Consider the following 24,737-nt stretch of genomic DNA (forward strand, 5'->3'; position numbering starts at 1 on the left):
CTTTAAGCACATAAGGCAGTTTAGTGAGTTGTCTGAGTTTTTGTTTAGGATTTACAGGCTTTTGAGTGTTTTTTGCCATACCCATTTTCTAAATGATCCTGTTATGGCTACCCAATGGGTAAAGTTAAAGTTTTTTATATAATTAATAATCTAAAGTTTCCAGAGAATTGTACTGCACTGGTATATTTCCGATCGGGCGAAAAACCTAGGACTAGTTCGCAAAAGTAGGTTTTTAACATAATCGCAAGTATTTAATGAACAAATTGATTGACAGCAGTAGTTCTTGAGGCAAAGTTGTTCTGTATGAGGAGATCTATCAAATGATATGCATCACGTGATTACATAGCCGTAAAACCTGTTAGCGTCAACTAGTGGCTGATTTTTCAAAATTCTTACAGACCTCTAGGGCCACGAGTCGAACATGCCCACCGAGTTTCGTTCTGATCGGCCTCCGTTAAGAGCAAACTAACAGCTTTGAATTAAAATGGTGAGGTATCCTGTTGTAAACATCAACCATGCCTGTTGACAGTTCTCTTTTGTGGGAAAGGAATGAAAAGTTCTCAAATCCGCAGCACAGCCTCAGACATAGCATTTATATCCATGATCTGCCATTTTCACTATTGTCCTTGCTTGCTTCTTCACAATACCTGCAGATCTTCTGCTGATTCGGCTGTGCAGGTCCACATTAACACTGCCTGGCCTAGAACATGGACTGGAAAATGCAAATTTGGGGGGTATAAATACTAGCAATTATGTGAAGTGTCAGTGCAAATGAAGTGATAAACACTGACAAAATATGATTGTGTTATAATAGTTATTGTAATATAAGTGTGTTCCATGTTAACTCAATAATGCATGCTTACACACACACACACACACACACACACACACACACACACACACATATACAAATATGTTTTCAATGTCTTTAGGATGTGTTATTGTGAAAAAAATATTTTAATGGTCTAACCATTTCATATATTTCATTGTGATCTATATTATCAGTCAAAAAAAAAAAATAGCTTTAACCATTTGTTTGTTGGCCAAAGCTGAAAGCTGATAAAAAGATTAATACTATATCTAATACTGCTGCTCCCTCTAGTTGACAACAGTGGAATTGCAGCCTCCATCTTACAGTTGAAGTGTTTGAATGAATGAATGGGAATTTGGTTTTTCACTTATATCTCGGGAATGCCCAGGGCAAATTACACCACATTTGAATCGAAGCTAGCAGAGAACGGGCCCTTTCCAACGAGCTCTCACACAAGGTTCGGGGTGGTTTGGGTCGGGAGTTGCGGTCGTTCAAAGTCGGGGATCCGCGGGCTTGCGATGCGCGGGGGGGCGCGCTCCCGAGGCCCGCGATGACACGTTTCGATCAAGAGCGTGGAGAGGACCTTACCATCAAAATTTGAGCACGAAACGACTTTCCGTTTTCAAGTTATGAGTGAATTTGTACTGGGGGGCGTGGCCTAAATGCCGTTTTACTTTCGTTTTCATGTTAAATGTTAAAATAATGATTTTATAAAGTCTAAATATGAATTATATAACAATATTACGGAGTAGTATGATGAAATGACAGCAGGGGGCAGTAAAATACCACTTATTGGCTTAATATGTCATGGTATTCATTTTAAGGCTACGTATTGAAGTGACCCTATTATAGCCATCCAAATGAAGAAGTTATACTTTTTCTGATAATTATTTATCTAGAGAGTCCAGAGAATTGCACTGCACTGGTTTTGAACATTATTATATGAACATTATATGTTCATAGATGGAAAACACTATTTACAGCCAATACAGGCAATTTACCATAGGAAATATATGGTTTTAAAGCCTTTTAACAGTTATAGCGCCACCTATGGTCCGATCTCCATAAAATGTTGCATGCTTGTTAATGATGTTATGTCACATATGCTCATCAATTTTTGTGAAGTTCTGAGTTTTCGTTTAGGATTTATAGGCTTTTTAGTGCATTTTGCCACGCCCATTTTCTTTATGACCCAATATACCCATGCGAAAAATGCAAAAGTTCAACTTTTTTTTGATAATTATTGATCTAGAGAGTCCAGAGAATTGTCCTAGACTGGTCTGGTTCCGATCGGGCGAAAAACCAGGGACAAGTTCGCAAAAGTAGGTTTTTAACATATTCATGAATAATTAATTAATGGTTTGATTGACATTAGTGGTTCTTGAGGCAAAGTTGTTGAGCATGAGCAGATCTATCAAATGATATGCATTTTATGACGATAAGTGTAACACCACGTGATTACAGAGCCAAAAAAACTCGTTAGCGCCAACTAGTGGCCGATTTCTTTAAAAATTCTTACAGACCTCTAGGGCCATGAGTCGAACATGCCCATCGAGTTTCGTTCCGATCGACGTCCGTTAACCTTGTCTTATAGGTGCTCAAACTTCATTGGCCGATGGCGGCCATGTTTTTTGAGATACACCAATGTCCTCATAGACATACATGGCACCTTGGACCAAGACACTGCATACCAATTTTCAAGTCAATCGGACTAACGGTCAGGTGGTTATGGGCTGTTTTATGTTTTTTTCATGTTATAGCGCCACCATGTGGCCATTCGCCGCGGTTTTTTTACTGTGACCTCAAATTGACCTCTTACACATTTGTACCGAGTTTGGTGAAGATACCTCATTTACTTCTGGAGTTATAGCCGTTTTAGTAAAATAGGCTCCTCCCACAACATACATTTGGGCGCCCCTTAGCGACCGTGAATGGAAATTTCAACTTTTTTTCGATAATTATTGATATTCAGACTCCAGAGAACATTTCTGCACTGGTTTGGTTCCGATCGGGCAAAAAACCAGGGACTAGTTCGCAAAAGTAGGTTTTTGACAAAATTCAAAATGGCGGAAAATCTATCATGGCGGAAATGAAATCGGAGATATACGTTTTGTTCGTCAGGGATCCAGCTTTCCAATGATATAAGACACTTGAGTCTATGACATACGGTCTAGGAGTTATGAGCAGTTTCGCGCTTTTGGTCGCTATAGCGCCACCTATGGGCCATTCGAGGTCATAATTTGATAACCTCTCCTCGATTTTTGTACTACCATATGGCAAAGTTTCAAAGTTCCAGCTCTTACGGTTTGGGCTGCACGATGCGTTTTACGGCAGAAGAAAAATAATAATAAAAATCAGGACAATTACAATAGGGTTTCAGCACTTCGTGCTTGAACCCCTAATAATAAAAATCCTTACAATTACAATAGGTGTTCAGCACTTCGTGCTTGAACCCCTAAAAATCAGGGCAATAACAATAGGGTTTCAGCACTTCGTGCTTGAACCCCTAATAAGAAGAGACGTTTTTGCCAGTTATAGCGCCACCTATTGTCCGATCTTCACGAAACTTGGCATGCTTCTTCACCATGTTAGGACACATATGTCCATCGATTTTTGTGAAGTTTGATGTTTTCCCTTAGGTTGTATAGGCTTTTGAGTGTTTTTTGTCCCTCCACTTTCCTAAATGACCCTGTTACAGCCAGGCAAATGCTAAAGTTCAACTTTTTTTCGATAATTATTTATCTAGAGAGTCCAGAGAATTGTCCTAGACTGGTCTGGTTCCAATTGGACCAAAAACCAGGGACTAGTTCGCCAAAGTAGGCTTTGGACAAAAGTGGCCATATAAATTTTTTTTTGCTCAAATCGCGATTTGGAGATAGCCAGGTTGTTCGTCTGGAGCCAGGGATCACAGTGATGCTAAATTTGAGCCTCTATGACAAAGTATGTAGGAGTTATGACCAATTTAGTAAATGTGGTCATTATAGCACCACCTATGGGCCGATTGGGCTCAGTCCGTGTATCTGAGTAGCGAGCAATACTACTACCATCTGGCCAAGTTTCAAGTCTCTAGGTCTTACGGTTTGGGCTGCACGATGCGTTTTAGGGAAGAATAATAATAATAATAAAAATCAGGGCAATAACAATAGGGTTTCAGCACTTCGTGCTTGAACCCCTAATAAGAAGAGACGTTTTTGCCAGTTATAGCGCCACCTATTGTCCGATCTTCACGAAACTTGGCATGCTTCTTCACCATGTTAGGACACATATGTCCATCGATTTTTGTGAAGTTTGATGTTTTCCCTTAGGTTGTATAGGCTTTTGAGTGTTTTTTGTCCCTCCACTTTCCTAAATGACCCTGTTACAGCCAGGCAAATGCTAAAGTTCAACTTTTTTTCGATAATTATTTATCTAGAGAGTCCAGAGAATTGTCCTAGACTGGTCTGGTTCCAATTGGACCAAAAACCAGGGACTAGTTCGCCAAAGTAGGCTTTGGACAAAAGTGGCCATATAAATTTTTTTTTGCTCAAATCGCGATTTGGAGATAGCCAGGTTGTTCGTCTGGAGCCAGGGATCACAGTGATGCTAAATTTGAGCCTCTATGACAAAGTATGTAGGAGTTATGACCAATTTAGTAAATGTGGTCATTATAGCACCACCTATGGGCCGATTGGGCTCAGTCCGTGTATCTGAGTAGCGAGCAATACTACTACCATCTGGCCAAGTTTCAAGTCTCTAGGTCTTACGGTTTGGGCTGCACGATGCGTTTTAGGGAAGAATAATAATAATAATAAAAATCAGGGCAATAACAATAGGGTTTCAGCACTTCGTGCTTGAACCCCTAATAAGAAGAGACGTTTTTGCCAGTTATAGCGCCACCTATTGTCCGATCTTCACGAAACTTGGCATGCTTCTTCACCATGTTAGGACACATATGTCCATCGATTTTTGTGAAGTTTGATGTTTTCCCTTAGGTTGTATAGGCTTTTGAGTGTTTTTTGTCCCTCCACTTTCCTAAATGACCCTGTTACAGCCAGGCAAATGCTAAAGTTCAACTTTTTTTCGATAATTATTTATCTAGAGAGTCCAGAGAATTGTCCTAGACTGGTCTGGTTCCAATTGGACCAAAAACCAGGGACTAGTTCGCCAAAGTAGGCTTTGGACAAAAGTGGCCATATAAATTTTTTTTTGCTCAAATCGCGATTTGGAGATAGCCAGGTTGTTCGTCTGGAGCCAGGGATCACAGTGATGCTAAATTTGAGCCTCTATGACAAAGTATGTAGGAGTTATGACCAATTTAGTAAATGTGGTCATTATAGCACCACCTATGGGCCGATTGGGCTCAGTCCGTGTATCTGAGTAGCGAGCAATACTACTACCATCTGGCCAAGTTTCAAGTCTCTAGGTCTTACGGTTTGGGCTGCACGATGCGTTTTAGGGAAGAATAATAATAATAATAAAAATCAGGGCAATAACAATAGGGTTTCAGCACTTCGTGCTTGAACCCCTAATAAGAAGAGACGTTTTTGCCAGTTATAGCGCCACCTATTGTCCGATCTTCACGAAACTTGGCATGCTTCTTCACCATGTTAGGACACATATGTCCATCGATTTTTGTGAAGTTTGATGTTTTCCCTTAGGTTGTATAGGCTTTTGAGTGTTTTTTGTCCCTCCACTTTCCTAAATGACCCTGTTACAGCCAGGCAAATGCTAAAGTTCAACTTTTTTTCGATAATTATTTATCTAGAGAGTCCAGAGAATTGTCCTAGACTGGTCTGGTTCCAATTGGACCAAAAACCAGGGACTAGTTCGCCAAAGTAGGCTTTGGACAAAAGTGGCCATATAAATTTTTTTTTGCTCAAATCGCGATTTGGAGATAGCCAGGTTGTTCGTCTGGAGCCAGGGATCACAGTGATGCTAAATTTGAGCCTCTATGACAAAGTATGTAGGAGTTATGACCAATTTAGTAAATGTGGTCATTATAGCACCACCTATGGGCCGATTGGGCTCAGTCCGTGTATCTGAGTAGCGAGCAATACTACTACCATCTGGCCAAGTTTCAAGTCTCTAGGTCTTACGGTTTGGGCTGCACGATGCGTTTTAGGGAAGAATAATAATAATAATTAAAGCTGCAAGCAGCATTTATCGGGGTTCAAGCTATTAAGGTCTTTAAGGTTTTTAAGCATCAAAAGTTATAAAGTTTTATTTAGCAAGCATGTAACCACTGACATAATAGATGGAAAAGACTATGTTTTAGCATGATTTACCATGATATACCACATTCTAGCATGATTTACCATAGTTTATCATGATTTACCATGGTTTACCATGATTTACCCTGTTGTAGCATAGTTTACCATGAATTCATCTCAGTTTACCTTGATTTACCATGTTCTAGCATGATTTACCATGATTTTCCACATTCTAGCATGATTTACCATAGTTTATCATGATTTACCATGGTTTACCATGATTTACCCTGTTCTGGCATAGTTTACCATGAATTTATCTTAGTTTACCTTGATTTACCATGTTTTAGCATGATTTACCATGATATGCCACATTCTAGCATGATTTACCATAGTTTATCATGATTTACCATAGTTTACCATGATTTACCCTGTTCTAGCATAGTTTACCATGAATTCATCTCAGTTTACCTTGATTTACCATGTTTTAGCAAGTATGTGAAGTGTCAGTGCAAATGAAGTGATAAACACGGACAAAATCTGATTGTGTTATAATAGTTATTGTTATATAAGTGATTTTTTAATGTCTAATTATGAATTCAAAAGCACATGTCAAAAGACTTCATTAATAAGAAGAATGGCCAGCAGAGGGCACTAGAAGACCATTATTGGCTCAGTTTCAGTTTAATCTTCATGATTTTCACCAGTTTTCTGCACTAAAGCAAACCAGTCTTTCCATGTTAACTCCATAATGCATGCTTACACACACACACACACACACACACACACACACACACACACTAATACTTTAACAGATGGATTTTGACTAAATGTAATTGTAAATGTTAAAATAATGATTTTATAAAGTCTAAATATGAATTATAGAAACAATATGACAAAATAACTATTTTAAACAGCAGGGGGCAGTAAAATACCACTTATTGGCTTAATATGCCATTGTATTCATATTATTTTCACCTTTTTAAACTGTTATAGAGTCAAATTTTGTCTGATCTGTCTGAAATTTGTCATGCTTGTTCAGAGTGATATTTCACATGTTCTGACTTGTTTTTAAGAAGATCTGAGCATCTTAAAAGATATAAGCTTTCGGGGACACTTGGTCAAAGCCACATTTTGAAGTGACCCTATTATAGCCATCCAAATGAAGTAGTTCAACTTTTTCTGATAATTACTGATTTTTTTATATTTTTTATAATATAATGAACATATAATGAAAATTATATGATCATAGATTAAAAAGACCATTTACAGCCAATGCAGGCAATTTACCATAGGTAATATATGGTTTTAAAGGTTTTTAACAGTTATAGCGCCACCTATCGTCCGATCTCCATAAAATTTGGCATGGTTGTTAATGATGTTATGTCACATATGCCCACCAATTTTTGTGAAGTTCTGAGTTTTTATTTATGATTTATAGGCTTTTGAGTGTATTTTGCCACACCCATTTTATAAATGACCCTATTACAGCCATCCAAATGCAAAAGTTCAACTTTTTTTTGATAATTATTGATCTAGAGAGTCCAGAGAATTGTCCTAGACTGGTCTGGTTCTGATCGGGCGAAAAACCTAGGACTAGTTCGCAAAAGTAGGTTTTTAACATATTCATGAATATTTAATGAACTGTTTGATTGACAGCAATGGTTCTTGAGGCAAAGTTGTTCAGCATGAGCAGATCTATCAGATTATATGCATTTTGTGACAATAAGTGTAACACCACGTGATTACAGAGCCTTAAAACTCTTTAGCGCCAACTAGTGGCCGATTTCTTTCAAAATTCTTACAGACCTCTAGGGGCTTGAGCCGAACATGCCCACCGAGTTTCGTTCCGATCGGACTTCGTTAATAGGTGCTCAAACCTCATTGGCCAATGGCGGCCATGTTTTTCGAGATACGCCAATATCCTTTTAGACATACATGGCCCCTTGGGCCAAGACACTGCATACCAAATTTCAAGTCATTCGGAAAAACGGTCAGGTGTCTATACGTTTTTATTGTTTTATAGCGCCACCATGAGGCCAATCGACGCAATTTTTTTACTGTGACCCCAGACTGAACCCATACACATGTGTATCAAGTTTGGTTAAGCTATCTCATTTACTTTTTGAGTTATAGCCATTTTAGTAAAATAGGCTCCTCCCACAATGTTCATTTTATGCCCCCTAGCGACCATGAATAAAAATTTCGACTTTTTTTTTACAATTATTGATCTTCAGACTCCAGAGAACATTTCTGCACTGGTTTGGTTCCGATAGGGCAAAAAACCACAGACTAGTTCGCAAAAGTAGATTTTTGACAAAATTCAAAATGGCGGAAAATCTATCATGGCGGAAATGAAATCGGAGATATACGTTTTGTTCGTCAGGCGTCCAGCTTTCCAATGATATAAGACACTTGAGTCTACGACAAACGGTCTAGGAGTTATGAGCTGTTTCGCGCTTTTGGTTGCTATAGCGCCACCTATGGGCCAATCGGGGTCATAATCTCTAAACCTCTCCTCGATTTTTGTACTACCATCTGGCAAAGTTTCAATGCTCTAGCCCTTACGGTTTGGGCTGCACGATGCGTTTTACGGCAGAAGAATAATAATAATAATAATAAAAATCCTTACAATTACAATAGGTGTTCAGCACTTCGTGCTTGAACCCCTAAAAATCCTTACAATTACAATAGGGTTTCAGCACTTCGTGCTTGAACCCCTAATAATAATTAAAGCTGCAAGCAGCATTTATCGGGGTTCAAGCAGTTAAGGCCTTTAAGGCCTTTAAGCACACAAGCATCAAAAGACATTAAGTTTTATTTAGCAAGCATTTAACAACTGACATAATAGACGGAAAAGACCATTTACAGCCAATACAGGCAGTTTACCATGGGAAATATATGGTTTTAAAGCTTTTTAACAGTTATAGCGCCACCTTTGGTCCGATCTCCATAAAATTTGGCATGCTTGTTAATGATGTTATGTCACATATGCTCACCAATTTTTGTGAAGTTCTGAGTTTTCATTTATGATTTATAGGCATTTTAGTGTATTTTGCCACGCCCCTTTTATTAATTACCCTATTACAGCCACCCAAATGCAAAAGTTTAACTTTTTTTCGATAATTATTGATCTAGAGAGTCCAGAGAATTGTCCTAGACTGGTCTGGTTCCGATCGGGCGAAAAACCAGGGACTAGTTCGCAAAAGTAGGTTTTTAACATATTCATGAATATTTAATGAACTGTTTGATTGACAGCAATGGTTCTTGAGGCAAAGTTGTTCAGCATGAGCAGATGTATCAGATGATATGCAGTTTGTGATGATAAGTGTAACACCACGTGATTACAGAGCCATAAAACTCGTTAGCGCCAACTAGTGGCCGATTTCTTTCAAAATTCTTACAGACCTTTAGGGGCTTGAGCCAAACATGCCCGCCGAGTTTCGCTCCGATCGGACTTCGTTAACGGTGCTCAAACCTCATTGGCCAATGGCGGCCATGTTTTTTGAGATACGCCAATATCCTTTTAGACATAGGTGGCCCCTTGGGCCAAGACACTGCATACCAAATTTCAAGTCATTCGGAAAAACGGTAAGGTGTCTATATGTTTTTTTTGGTTTTTAGCGCCACCATGTGGCCAATCGACGCAATTTTTTTACTGTGACCTCAGATTGACCTCTTAAACATGTGTGCCAAGTTTGATGAAGATATCTCATTTACTTCTCGAGTTATAGCCATTTTAGTAAAATAGGCTCCTCCCACAACCTTAATTTATCACCCCCTAGCGACCAGGAATCGGAATTTCGACTTTTTTTCGATAATTATTGATCTTCAGACTCCAGAGAACAATTCTGCTCTGGTTTGGTTCCGATCGGACGAAAAACCAGGGACTAGTTTGCAAAAGTAGGTTTTTGACAAAATTCAAAATGGCGGAAAATCTATCATGACGGAAATAAAATCGGAGATATACGTTTTGTTCGTCAGGCGTCCAGCTTTCCAATGATATAAGACACTTGAGTCTATGACTTATCGTCTAGGAGTTATGACCAGTTTCGCGCTTTTGGTTGCTATAGCGCCACCTATGGGCCAATCAGCGTCATAATTTGATAACCTCTCCTCGATTTTTGTACTACCATCTGGCCAAGTTTCAAGTCTCTAGCACTTACGGTTTGGGCTGCACGATGCGTTTTACGGCGGAAGAATAATAATAATAATAATAATTAAAGCTGCAAGCAGCATTTATCGGGGTTCAAGCAGTTAAGGCCTTTAAGGCCTTTAAGCACAAAAGCATCAAAAGTTATTAAGTTTTATTTAGCAAGCATGTAACCACTGACATAATAGATGGAAAAGACCATTTACAGCCAATACAGGCAATGTACCATAGGAAATATATGGTTTTAAAGCTTTTTATAGCAGTTATAGTGCCATCTATGGACCGATCTCCATAAAATTGTTTACTGTGACCTCAAATTGAACCCATACACATGTGTACTGAGTTTGGTGAAGATATCTCATTTTCTTCTTGAGTTATAGACATTTTAGTAAAATAGGCTCCTCCCACAATAATTTACCACATTCTAGTATTATTTACTATGATTCTAGCATGATTTACATAGTTTACCATGATTTTATCTTAGTTTACCTTGATTTACCATATTCTAGCATGATTTACCATGATATACTACATTCTAGTATGATTTACCATTGTTTACTGTGATTCTAGCATGGTTTACCATAGTTTATCATGATTTATCATAGTTTACCATGATTTACCCTGTTCTAGCATGATTTACCATGATATACCACATTCTAACATGATTTACCATAGTTTATCATGGTTTACCATGATTTACCCTGTTTTAGCATAGTTTACCATGATTTACCACGTTCTAGAATGATTTGCCAGGATTCTAGCATGGTTTACCTTGATACACCACATTATAGTATTATTCACTATGATTTACCATGTTTCTAGCAATTATGTGAAGTGTCAGTGCAAATGAAGTGATAAACACTGACAAAATCTGATTGTGTTATAATAGTTATTGTTATATAAGTGATTTTTAGAGTCTAAATATGAATGTGAGCACATGTGAAAAGACTTCATTAATAAGTAGAATGGCCAGCAGAGGGCAGAAGAAGACCACTTATTAGTTCACTTTCACTTTAAACTTCATGATTTTCACCAGTTTTCTGGACTAAAGCAAACCAGTTTTTCCATGTTAACTCAATAATGCATGCTTACACACACACACACACGCACACGCACACGCACACACACACACACGCGCACACACACACACACACACACACACACACACACACACACACACACACACACACACACACACACACACACACACACACAGAAATAAACATACACAAATGCACATATGTTTTTAATGTTTTGGAATATGTTATTGAGAAAATATATTTATTGGTCTATTAGAATTCCTTTTTGATCTAATAATATAAAAAAGAAAAGAAAAAAAAAGAAAAAAAGATTGCTTTTTAAAGCATTTGTTTGTTTCCCAATACTGAAAACTAATGAAAAGGTCATGCGTAATCCTGCTGCTCCCTCTAGTGGACAGTGGTATTACAGCTTCCATCTTACAGTTGAAGTGTTTGAATGAATTAATGAATGGGAATTTGGTTTTTCACTTATATCTCGGGAACCAGAAGGCGAAAAATTCTGAAACTCAGAGCATAGAGAGTGCTTGAGGAGCCCTGTTGAATGAGACCATCAATTACTTACTATGATTTACCATGTTTCTAGCGTGATTTACCACATTACTAGCAATTATGTGAAGTGTCAGTGCAAATGAAGTGATAAACACTGACAAAATATGATTGTGTTATAATAGTTATTGTAATATAAGTGTTTTCCATGTTAACTCAATAATGCATGCTTACACACACACACACACACACACACACACACACACACACACACACACACACACACACACAAATATGTTTTCAATGTCTTTAGGATGTGTTATTGTGAAAAAAATATTTTAATGGTCTAACCATTTCATATATTTCATTGTGATCTATATTATCAGTCCAATAAAAAAAAAAAAAAAATAGCTTTAACCATTTGTTTGTTGGCCAAAGCTGAAAGCTGATAAAAAGATTAAATACTATGTGTAATACTGCTGCTCCCTCTAGTTGACAACAGTGGAATTACAGCCTACATCTTACAGTTGAAGTGTTTGAATGAATGAATGGGAATTTGGTTTTTCACTTATATCTCGGGAACCAGAAGGCGAAAAATTCTGAACCTCAGAGCATAGATAGTGCTTGAGGAGCCCTGTTCAATGAGACCATCGCGGTGTTTTTGGGCGATTGGGTTCGGGAGTTATGACTGTTCAAAGGCATGTCTTTTGAGGCTTTTATCTCTGGAATGCCCAGGGCAAATTACACCACATTTGAATCGAAGCTAGCCAAGGACGGGCCCTTTCCAACGAGCTCTCACACAAGGTTCAGGGTGGTCTGGGTCGGGAGCTACGGCCGTTCAAAGTCGGGGGTCCCGCGGTCTGGCGATCCGCGGGGGGGGCGCGCTCCCGAGGCCCGCGACGACACGTTTCGATCAAGAGCCCGGAGAGGACCTTACCATAAAAATTTGAGCGCGCAACGACTTTCCGTTTTCGAGTTATGAGTGAATTTGTACTGGGGGGGCGTGGCCTAAATGCCGTTTTACTTTCGTTTTCATGTTAAATGTTAAAATAATGATTTTATAAAGTCTAAATATGAATTATATAACAATATTAGGGAGTAGTATGATGAAATGACAGCAGGGGGCAGTAAAATACCACTTATTGGCTTAATATGGTATTCATTTTAAGGCTACATATTGAAGTGACCCTATTATAGCTATCCAAATGAAGTAGTTCAACTTTTTCTGACAATTATTGATCTAGTGAGTCCAGAGAATTGTATTGCACTGGTTTTTAAGATTATTTTATAAACATTATATGATCATATGGAAAACACAATTTACAGCCAATGTAGGCAATTTACCATAGGAAATATATGGTTTTAAAGCTTTTTAACAGTTATAGCGCCAACTATGGTCCGATCTTCATAAAAATTTCCATGCTTCTTTAGCATGTTATGTCACATATGCTCATCAATTTTTGTGAAGTTCTGAGTTTTCCTTTAGGATTTATAGGCTTTTGAGTGCATTTTGCCACGCCCATTTTCTTTATGACCCAATATACCCATGCGAAAAATGCAAAAGTTAAACTTTTTTTCGATAATTATTGATCTAGAGAGTCCAGAGAATTGTCCTAGACTGGTCTGGTTCCGATCGGGCGAAAAACCAGGGACTAGTTCGCAAAAGTAGGTTTTTAACATATTCATGAATAATTAATTAATTGTTTGATTGACATTAGTGGTTCTTGAGGCAAAGTTGTTGAGCATGAGCAGATCTATCAAATGATATGCATTTTATGACGATAAGTGTAACACCACGTGATTACAGAGCCAAAAAAACTCGTTAGCGCCAACTAGTGGCCGATTTCTTTCAAAATTCTTACAGACCTCTAGGGCCATGAGTCGAACATGCCCATCGAGTTTCGTTCCGATCGACGTCCGTTAACCTTGTCTTATAGGTGCTCAAACTTCATTGGCCGATGGCGGCCATGTTTTTTGAGATACACCAATGTCCTCATAGACATACATGGCACCTTGGACCAAGACACTGCATACCAATTTTCAAGTCAATCGGACTAACGGTCAGGTGGTTATGGGCCGTTTTATGTTTTTTTCATGTTATAGCGCCACCATGTGGCCATTCGCCGCGGTTTTTTTACTGTGACCTCAAATTGACCTCTTACACATTTGTACCGAGTTTGGTGAAGATACCTCATTTACTTCTGGAGTTATAGCCGTTTTAGTAAAATAGGCTCCTCCCACAACATACATTTGGGCGCCCCTTAGCGACCGTGAATGGAAATTTTAACTTTTTTTCGATAATTATTGATATTCAGACTCCAGAGAACATTTCTGCACTGGTTTGGTTCCGATCGGGCAAAAAAACAGGGACTAGTTCGCAAAAGTAGGTTTTTGACAAAATTCAAAATGGCGGAAAATCTATCATGGCGGAAATGAAATCGGAGATATACGTTTTGTGCGTCAGGCATCCAGCTTTCCAATGATATAAGACACTTGAGTCTACGACATACGGTCTAGGAGTTATGAGCAGTTTCGCGCTTTTGGTCGCTATAGCGCCACCTATGGGCCATTCGAGGTCATAATTTGATAACCTCTCCTCGATTTTTGTACTACCATATGGCAAAGTTTCAAAGTTCCAGCTCTTACGGTTTGGGCTGCACGATGCGTTTTACGGCAGAAGAAAAATAATAATAAAAATCAGGACAATTACAATAGGGTTTCAGCACTTCGTGCTTGAACCCCTAATAATAAAAATCAGTACAATTACAATAGGGTTTCAGCACTTCGTGCTTGAACCCCTAATAATAAAAATCAGTACAATTACAATAGGGTTTCAGCACTTCGTGCTTGAACCCCTAATAAAAATTGTCCGATCTTCACGAAACTTGGCATGCTTCTTCACCATGTTAGGACACATATGTCCATCGATTTTTGTGAAGTTTGGTGTTTTCCCTTAGGTTGTATAGGCTTTTGAGTGTTTTTTGTCCATCCACTTTCCTAAATGACCCTGTTACAGCCAGGCAAATGCCAAAGTTCAACTTTTTTTTGATAATTATTTATCTAGAGAGTCCAGAGAATTGTCCTAGACTGGTCTGGTTCCAATTGGACCAAAAACCAGGGACTAGTTCGCCAAAGTAGGCTTTGGACAAAAGTGGCCATATAAATTTTTTTTTTGCTCAAATCGGGATTTGGAGATAGCCAGGTTGTTCGTCTGGAGCCAGGGATCACAGTGCTGCTAAATTTGAGCCTCTATGACAAAGTATGTAGGAGTTATGACCAATTTAGTAAATGTGGTCATTATAGCACCACCTATGGGCCGATTGGGCTCAGTCCGTGTATCTGAGTAGCGAGCAATACTACTACCATCTGGCCAAGTTTCAAGTCTCTAGGTCTTACGGTTTGGGCTGCACGATGCGTTTTAGGGAAGAATAATAATAATAATAAAAATCAGGGCAATAACAATAGGGTTTCAGCACTTCGTGCTTGAACCCCTAATAAGAAGAGACGTTTTGGACAGTTATAGCGCCACCTATTGTCCGATCTTCACGAAACTTGGCATGCTTCTTCACCATGTTAGGACACATATGTCCATCGATTTTTGTGAAGTTTGGTGTTTTCCCTTAGGTTGTATAGGCTTTTGAGTGTTTTTTGTCCCTCCCCTTTCCTAAATGACCCTGTTACAGCCAGGCAAATGCCAAAGTTCAACTTTTTTTCGATAATTATTTATCTAGACAGTCCAGAGAATTGTCCTAGACTGGTCTGGTTCCGATTGGACCAAAAACCAGGGACTAGTTTGCCAAAGTAGGCTTTGGACAAAAGTGGCCATATAAATTTTTTTTTTGCTCAAATCGGGATTTGGAGATAGCCAGGTTGTTCGTCTGGAGCCAGGGATCACAGTGATGCTAAATTTGAGCCTCTATGACAAAGTATGTAGGAGTTATGACCAATTTAGTAAATGTGGTCATTATAGCACCACCTATGGGCCGATTGGGCTCAGTCCGTGTATCTGAGTAGCGAGCAATACTACTACCATCTGGCCAAGTTTCAAGTCTCTAGGTCTTACGGTTTGGGCTGCACGATGCGTTTTAGGGAAGAATAATAATAATAATAAAAATCAGGGCAATAACAATAGGGTTTCAGCACTTCGTGCTTGAACCCCTAATAAGAAGAGACGTTTTGGACAGTTATAGCGCCACCTATTGTCCGATCTTCACGAAACTTGGCATGCTTCTTCACCATGTTAGGACACATATGTCCATCGATTTTTGTGAAGTTTGGTGTTTTCCCTTAGGTTGTATAGGCTTTTGAGTGTTTTTTGTCCCTCCCCTTTCCTAAATGACCCTGTTACAGCCAGGCAAATGCCAAAGTTCAACTTTTTTTCGATAATTATTTATCTAGACAGTCCAGAGAATTGTCCTAGACTGGTCTGGTTCCGATTGGACCAAAAACCAGGGACTAGTTTGCCAAAGTAGGCTTTGGACAAAAGTGGCCATATAAATTTTTTTTTTGCTCAAATCGGGATTTGGAGATAGCCAGGTTGTTCGTCTGGAGCCAGGGATCACAGTGATGCTAAATTTGAGCCTCTATGACAAAGTATGTAGGAGTTATGACCAATTTAGTAAATGTGGTCATTATGGCGCCACCTATTGGCCAATCTGGGCCATATTTTGATAGGTTCTCCCCAAATTGAGCACTATCATTTGGCCAAGTGTCAAGGTTCCAGCTCTGACGGTTTGGGCTGCACGATGCGTTTTAGGGCGGAATAATAATAATAATAATAATTAAAGCTGCAAGCAGCATTTATCGGGGTTCAAGCTGTTAAGGTGTTTAAGGTTTTTAAGCACAAAAGCATCAAAAGTTATAAAGTTTTATTTAGCAAGCATGTAACCACTGAACCACAAAATTCAAAAGACCATTTACAGCCAATGCAGGCAATTCAACATAGGTAATATATGGTTTTAAAGCTTTTTAACAGTTATAGCGCCACCTTTGGTCCGATGTCCATAAAATTTGGCATGCTTGTTAATGATGTTATGTCACATATGCTCACCAATTTTTGTGAAGTTCTGAGTTTTCATTTAGGATTTATAGGCTTTTTAATGTATTTTGCCACGCCCATTTTATAAATGACCCTATTACAGCCATCCAAATGCAAAAGTTCAACTTTTTTTTGATAATTATTGATCTAGAGAGTCCAGAGAATTGTCCTAGACTGGTCTGGTTCCGATCGGGCGAAAAACCTAGGACTAGTTCGCAAAAGTAGGTTTTTAACATATTTGCGAATAATTAATGAACGGTTTGATTGACAGCAATGGTTCTTGAGGCAAAGTTGTTCAGCATGAGCAGATCTATCAAATGATATGCATATTGTGTGGATGTGTGCAACACCACGTGATTACAAAGCCATAAAACTCATAAAACAATTGGACTTCGTTAACCTTGTTTAATAGGTGCTCAAACCTCATTGGCCAATGGCGGCCATGTTTTTCGAGATATGCCAATATCCTTTTAGACATACATGGCCTCTTGGCCCAATACACTGCATACCAAATTTCAAGTCATTCGGAAAAACGGTCAGGTGTTTATACGTTTTTTTTTGTTTATAGCGCCACCATGTGGCCAATCGATGCAATTTTTTTACTGTTACCTTAGATTGACCTCCTACACATGTGTACCAAGTTTGGTGAAGTTTACTCAATTAATTCTTGAGTTATAGCCATTTTAGTAAAATAGGCTCCTCCCACAACGTTCATTTTGCACCCCCTAGCGACCATGAATCAAAATTTCGACTTTTTTTTGATAATTATTGATTGTCAGACTCCAGAGAACAATTCTGCACTGGTTTGGTTCCGATCGGACAAAAAACCTAGGACTAGTTCGCAAAAGTAGGTTTTTGACAAAATTCAAAATGGCGGAAAATCTATCATGACGGAAATAAAATCGGAGATATACGTTTTGTTCGTCAGGCGTCCAGCTTTCCAATGATATAAGACACTTGAGTCTACGACTTACGGTCTATGAGTTATGAGCTGTTTCGCGCTTTTGGTTGCTATAGCGCCACCTATGGGCCAATCGGGGTCATAATTTGATAACCTCTCCTCGATTTTTGTACTACCATCTGGCAAAGTGTCAATGCTCTAGCCCTTACGGTTTGGGCTGCACGATGCGTTTTACGGCAGAAGAAGAATAATAATAATAATAATTAAAGCTGCAAGCAGCATTTATCGGGGTTCAAGCTGTTAAGGCCTTTAAGGTTTTTAAGCACAAAAGCATCAAAAGTTATTACGATTTATTTAGCAAGCATGTAACCACTGACATCATAGATGGAAAAGACCATGTTCTAGCATGATTTACCATGATATACCACATTCTAGCATGATTTACCATAGTTTTTCATGATTTACCATGGTTTACCATTATTTACCATGTTCTAGCATAGTTTACCATGATTTTACCTTGATTTACCATGTTTTAGCATGATTTACCATGAAATACCACATTCTAGCATGATTTACCATAGTTTATCATGATTTACCATGGTTTACCATGATTTACCCTGTTCTAGCATAGTTTACCATGAATTTATCTTAGTTTACCTTGATTTACCATGTTCTAGCATGATTTACCATGATATGCCACATTCCAGCATGATTTACCAAAGTTTATCATGATTTACCATGGTTTACCATGATTTACCCTGTTCTAGCATAGTTTACCATGATTTACCATGTTCTAGCATGATTTACCATTATATGCCACGTTGTAGAATGACTTACCAGGATTCTAGCATGATTTACCTTGATAAACCACATTCTAGTATTATTTACTATGATTTACAATGTTTCTAGCGTGATTTACCATGATTTACCACATTAATAGCAAGTATGTGAAGTGTCAGTGCAAATGAAGTGATGAACACTGACAAAATCTGATTGTGTTATAATAGTAATTGTTATATAAGTGATTTTTTAATGTCTAATTATGAATTTAAAAGCACATGTCAAAAGACTTCATTAATAAGTAGAATGGCCAGAAGAGGGCACTAGAATACCATTATTGGCTCAGTTTCAGTTTAATCAGTTTAATCAGTTGTTAACTCCATAATGCATGCTTACACTCACACACACACCCACACACACACACACACACACACACACTAATACTTTTACAGATGGATTTTGACTAAATGTAATTGTAAATGTTAAAATAATGATTTTATAAAGTCTAAATATGAATTATAGAAACAATATGACAAAATAACTATTTTAAACAGCAGGGGGCAGTAAAATACCACTTATTGGCTTAATATGCCATTGTATTCATATTATTTTCACCTTTTTAAACTGTTATAGAGTCAAATTTTGTCCGATCTGTCTGAAATTTTTCATGCTTGTTCAGAGTGATATTTCACATGTTCTGACTTGTTTTTAAGAAGATCTGAGCATCTTAAAAGATATAAGCTTTCGGGGACACTTGGTCAAGGCCACATTTTGAAGTGACCCAATTATAGCCATCCAAATGAAGTAGTTCAACTTTTTCTGATAATTACTGATCTAGAGAGTCCAGAGAATTGTACTGCACTAGTTTTGAACATTATTATATGAAAATTATATGATCATAGATTAAAAAGACCATTTACAGCCAATGCAGGCAATTTACCATAGGTAATATATGGTTTTAAAGCTTTTTAACAGTTATAGCGCCACCTTTGGTCCGATCTCCACAAAATTGGGCATGCTTGTTAATGATGTTATGTCACATATGCTCACCAATTTTTGTGAAGTTCTGAATTTTCATTTAGGATTTATAGGCTTTTGAGTGCATTTTACCACGCCCATTTTCTAAATGACCCTGTTACAGCCAGGCAAATGCAAAAGTTCAACTTTTTTTTGATAATTATTGACCTAGAGAGTCCATAGAATTGTCCTAGACTGATTTGGTTCCGATCGGGCGAAAAACCTAGGACTAGTTCGCAAAAGTAGGTTTTTAACATATTCATGAATATTTAATGAACGGTTTGATTGACAGCAATGGTTCCAGAGGCAAAGTTGTTCAGGATGAGCAGATCTATCAAAAGATATGCATTTTGTGACGATAAGTGTAACACCACGTGATTACAGAGCCATAAAACTCGTTAGCGCCAACTAGTGGCCGATTTCTTTCAAAATTCTTACAGACCTTTAGGGCCATGAGTCGAACATGCCCATCGAGTTTCGTTCCGATCGGCCTCCGTTAACCTTGTCTAATAGGTGCTCAAACTTCATTGGCTGATGGCGGCCATGTTTTTTGATATACACTAATGTCCTCATAGACATACATGGCACCTTGGACCAAGACACTGCATACCAATTTTCAAGTCAATCGGACTAACGGTCAGGTGGTTATAGCCCATTTTATGTTTTTTTAATGTTATAGCGCCACCATGTGGCCAATCGCCGCGATTCTTTTACTGTGACCTCAGATTGACCTCTTACACATGTGTACCGAGTTTGGTGAAGATACCTCATTTACTTCTGGAGTTATAGCCATTTTAGTAAAATAGGCTCCGCCTTCTTCAAACGTTTTGGCGCCCCTTAGCGACCGTGAATCGAAATTTCAACTTTTTTTCGATAATTATTGATATTCAGACTACTGTGAACATTTCTGCACTGGTTTGGTTCCGATCGGGCGAAAAACCAGGGACTAGTTCGCAAAAGTAGGTTTTGGACAAAATCCAAAATGGCGGAAAAATTTGCATACCGGAAATAAAATACCTCCTATATTTCTTGTTCGGCTTGAGCCAAGGATTCCAATGATGTATGACACTTGAAGCTGAGACAAATGGTTATTGAGATATGAGCAAAATAGTGATTTTTTTTTGTTTTTTGCGCTATAGCGCCACCTATTGGCCAATCGGGCTCATACTTTGATAACCTCTCCTCGATTTTTATACTACCTTGTGGCCAAGTTTCAAGTCTCTAGCTCTTACGGTTTGGGCTGCACGATGCGTTTTAGCGGAGAAGAATAATAATAATAATAATAAAAATCCTTACAATTACAATAGGGTTTCAGCACTTCGTGCTTGAACCCCTAATTAAAGCTGCAAGCAGCATTTAGCGGGGTTCAAGCAATTAAGGCCTTTAAGCACAAAAGCATCAAAAGTTATTACGTTTTATTTAGCAAGCATGACATAATAGACGGAAAAGACCATTTACAGCCAATACAGGTAGTTTACCATGGGAAATATATGGTTTTAAAGCTTTTTAACAGTTATAGCGCCACCTATGGTCCGATCTCCATAAAAATTTCCATGCTTCTTTAGCATGTTATGTCACATATGCTCATCAATTTTTGTGAAGTTCTGAGTTTTTATTAAGGATTTATAGGCTTTTTAGTGTATTTTGCCACGCCCATTTTCTAAATGACCCTATTACAGCCATTCAAATGCAAAAGTTCAACTTTTTTTCGATAATTATTGATCTAGAGAGTCCAGAGAATTGCCCTAGACTGGTCTGGTTCTGATCGGGCGAAAAACCAGGGACTAGTTCGCAAAAGTAGGTTTTTAACATGTTTGCAAATATTTAATGAACGGTTTGATTGACAGCAGTGGCTCTTGAGGCAAAGTTGTTCAGCATGAGCAGATCTATCAAATGATATGCATATTGTGTTGATGTGTGCAACACCACGTGATTACAGAGGGCGTAAACCTTGTTAGCGCCAACTAGTGGTCGATTTCTTTCAAAATTCTTACAGACCTCTAGGGCCATGAGTCGAACATGCCCACTGAGTTTTGTTTCAATCAGCCACCGTTAACCTTGTCTAATAGGTGCTCAAACTTCATTGGCCGATGGCGGCCATGTTTTTTGAGATACACCAATGTCCTCACAGACATACATGACACCTTGGACCAAGACACTGCATACCAATTTTCAAGTCAATCGGACTAACGGTCAGGTGGTTATAGCCTGTTTTATGTTTTTTTCATGTTATAGCGCCACCATGTGGCCAATCGCCGCTATTTTTTTACTGTGACCTCAGATTGACCTCTTACACATGTGTACCGAGTTTGGTGAAAATATCTCATTTCGTTCACGAGTTATAGCCATTTTAGTAAAATGAGCTCCGCCTCTTGCAAACGTTTTGACGCCCCTTAGCAACCGTGGATCGAAATTTCAACTTTTTTTCGATAATTATTGATAACCAGACTCCAGAGAACATGTATGCACTTTTTTGGTTCCGATCAGGCAAAAAACCAGGGACTAGTTCGCAAAAGTAGGTTTTGGACAAAATTCAAAATGGCGGAAAATTTTTCCGGGCGGAAATGAAATCGGAGATATACATTTTGTCCGTCTTGAGCCAAGGATTACAGTGATATAAGATACTTGAGTCTATGACAAACGGTCTAGGAGTTATGGCTGATTTCATACTTTTGCTTGCTGTAGCGCCACCTATTGGCCAATCGTTGTCATACTTTGATAGGTTCTCCCCAAATTGAGGACTACCATTTGGCTGAGTTTCAAGTCTCCAGCATTTACGGTTTGGGCTGCACGATGCGTTTTAGGGGAAAATAATAATAATAAAAATCCTTACAATAACAATAGGTGTTCAGCACTTCGTGCTTGAACCCCTAATAAAAATCAGTACAATTACAATAGGGTTTCAGCACTTCGTGCTTGAACCCCTAATAATAATAAAAATCAGTACAATTACAATAGGGTTTCAGCACTTCGTGCTTGAACCCCTAATAAAAATTGTCCGATCTTCACGAAACTTGGCATGCTTCTTCACCATGTTAGGACACATATGTCCATCGATTTTTGTGAAGTTTGGTGTTTTCCCTTAGGTTGTATAGGCTTTTGAGTGTTTTTTGTCCATCCACTTTCCTAAATGACCCTGTTACAGCCAGGCAAATGCCAAAGTTCAACTTTTTTTTGATAATTATTTATCTAGAGAGTCCAGAGAATTGTCCTAGACTGGTCTGGTTCCAATTGGACCAAAAACCAGGGACTAGTTCGCCAAAGTAGGCTTTGGACAAAAGTGGCCATATAAATTTTTTTAGCCAGGTTGTTCGTCTGGAGCCAGGGATCACAGTGCTGCTAAATTTGAGCCTCTATGACAAAGTATGTAGGAGTTATGACCAATTTAGTAAATGTGGTCATTATAGCACCACCTATGGGCCGATTGGGCTCAGTCCGTGTATCTGAGTAGCGAGCAATACTACTACCATCTGGCCAAGTTTCAAGTCTCTAGGTCTTACGGTTTGGGCTGCACGATGCGTTTTAGGGAAGAATAATAATAATAATAAAAATCAGGGCAATAACAATAGGGTTTCAGCACTTCGTGCTTGAACCCCTAAAAATCAGCACAATTACAATAGGGTTTCAGCACTTCGTGCTTGAACCCCTAATAATAAAAATCAGCACAATTACAATAGGGTTTCAGCATTTCATGCTTGAACCCCTAATAAGAATAATTAAAACAGTTTAGAAAAATAAAAAATAAAATACAGTACAAACAGTCGGACGAACATTGGCACAGTGCTCATTCAGTAAATGCATAGCTAAACAGATGTGTTTTGAGTCTGGATTTGAATGTGACTACAGTAGGAGCACATCTGATCTCTTCTGGAAGCTGGTTCCAGCTGCGGCTGGCATAATAGCTAAAAGCAGACTCGCCATGTTTAGAGTGAACCCTTGGTATTTCTAGCTGATATGATCCTAATGATCTGAGTGATCTGTTGGGTTTATATTCAGTGAGCATATCTGCAATGTATTGTGGTCCTAGGCCATTGAATGATTTATATACCAGTAGTAATACTTTAAAATCAATCCTAAGTTTAACTGGGAGCCAGTGTAAAGACCTGAGGACTGGTGTGATATGTTCATATTTTCTGGTTCTGCTCAGAATCCTAGCGGCAGCGTTCTGTATAAGCTGCAACTGTCTTATAGTCTTTTTGGGAAGGCCAGTGAGGAGTCCATTACAATAATCCACCCTGCTGGTGATGAAAGCATGCACAAGTTTCTCTAAGTCTTGTCTGGAAACAAAGCATCTAATTCTTGCAATATTTTTCAGATGATAGTATGCTGATTTAGTTATTGCTTTGACATGACTACTGAAACTAAGCTCTGACTCTAGTGTCACACCAAGATTCCTGACTAGATTTTTGGTTGTTTGACCCCTAGAGTGAAGGTATGCGTTCACCTTGAGAACTTCATCTTTGTTTCCAAACGCAATGACTTCAGTTTTGTCTTTGTTTAACTGAAGAAAGTTTTGACACATCCAACTGTTGACTTCGTCAATGCATCGGCACAAGGAGTCAATGGGGCTGTAATCGTTAGGCGATAGGGCTAAGTACAGCTGTGTGTCGTCTGCATAGCTGTGGTAAGCAATTTGGTTCTTTCTCATTATTTGGCTCATTGGGAGCATATACAGGTTGAACAGGAGTGGCGCAAGAATTGAGCCTTGAGGGACTCCGCATGTCATGGATGTCCACTCAGACTTATGGTCTCCTATACTCACATAATAACCTCTCCCATCTAAGTATGACCTGAACCATTTTAGGACTATCCCAGAAAGCCCCACCCAGTTTTCCAGCCTGTCCAGAAGTATGTTATGATCGACAGTGTCAAATGCAGCACTGAGGTCGAGTAGTACCAGCACTGATAATTTGCCTGAGTCAGTATTTAAGCGAATATCGTTTATTATCTTTATGAGCGCTGTCTCTGTGCTGTGGTGCGGTCGGAAACCAGATTGAAAATTGTCAAAGTATCCATTCGAGCATAAGAATTTGTTCAGCTGATTGAAGACAACTTTTTCAATGATCTTGCCTATGAAAGGAAGATTTGAGATTGGTCTATAGTTGCTTAATATGGTCTTATCCAGATTGCTCTTTTTCAGGAGGGGCTTGACAACTGCAGTTTTTAGGGAGTTTGGAAAACTCCCAGAGAGAAGTGAAGCATTTACCACTTCTAGAAGATCTGCTTCTAAACTGTTTAACACACTTTTGAAAAACGATGTGGGAAGTGTGTCAAGAGCGCAGGTTGATGTTTTAAGGTGCTGTACGGTTTCTTCCAAAATGCTAT

General features: G+C 38.6%; 1 protein-coding gene across 1 annotated transcript in view; it reads right to left on the bottom strand.

Annotated features, from left to right (window-relative positions):
• Positions 1-24,737, bottom strand: part of LOC309499726 (GTPase IMAP family member 7-like) — a gene marked incomplete at its 5' end in the record, with an annotated part of 224,304 nt that overhangs the window by 195,952 nt on the left and 3,615 nt on the right. The window lies entirely within an intron of this gene.

This window comes from Leuciscus leuciscus (genome assembly GCF_965113295.1).
Source record: "Leuciscus leuciscus genome assembly, chromosome: 1".
In the NCBI taxonomy this organism is placed as follows: domain Eukaryota; kingdom Metazoa; phylum Chordata; class Actinopteri; order Cypriniformes; family Leuciscidae; genus Leuciscus; species Leuciscus leuciscus.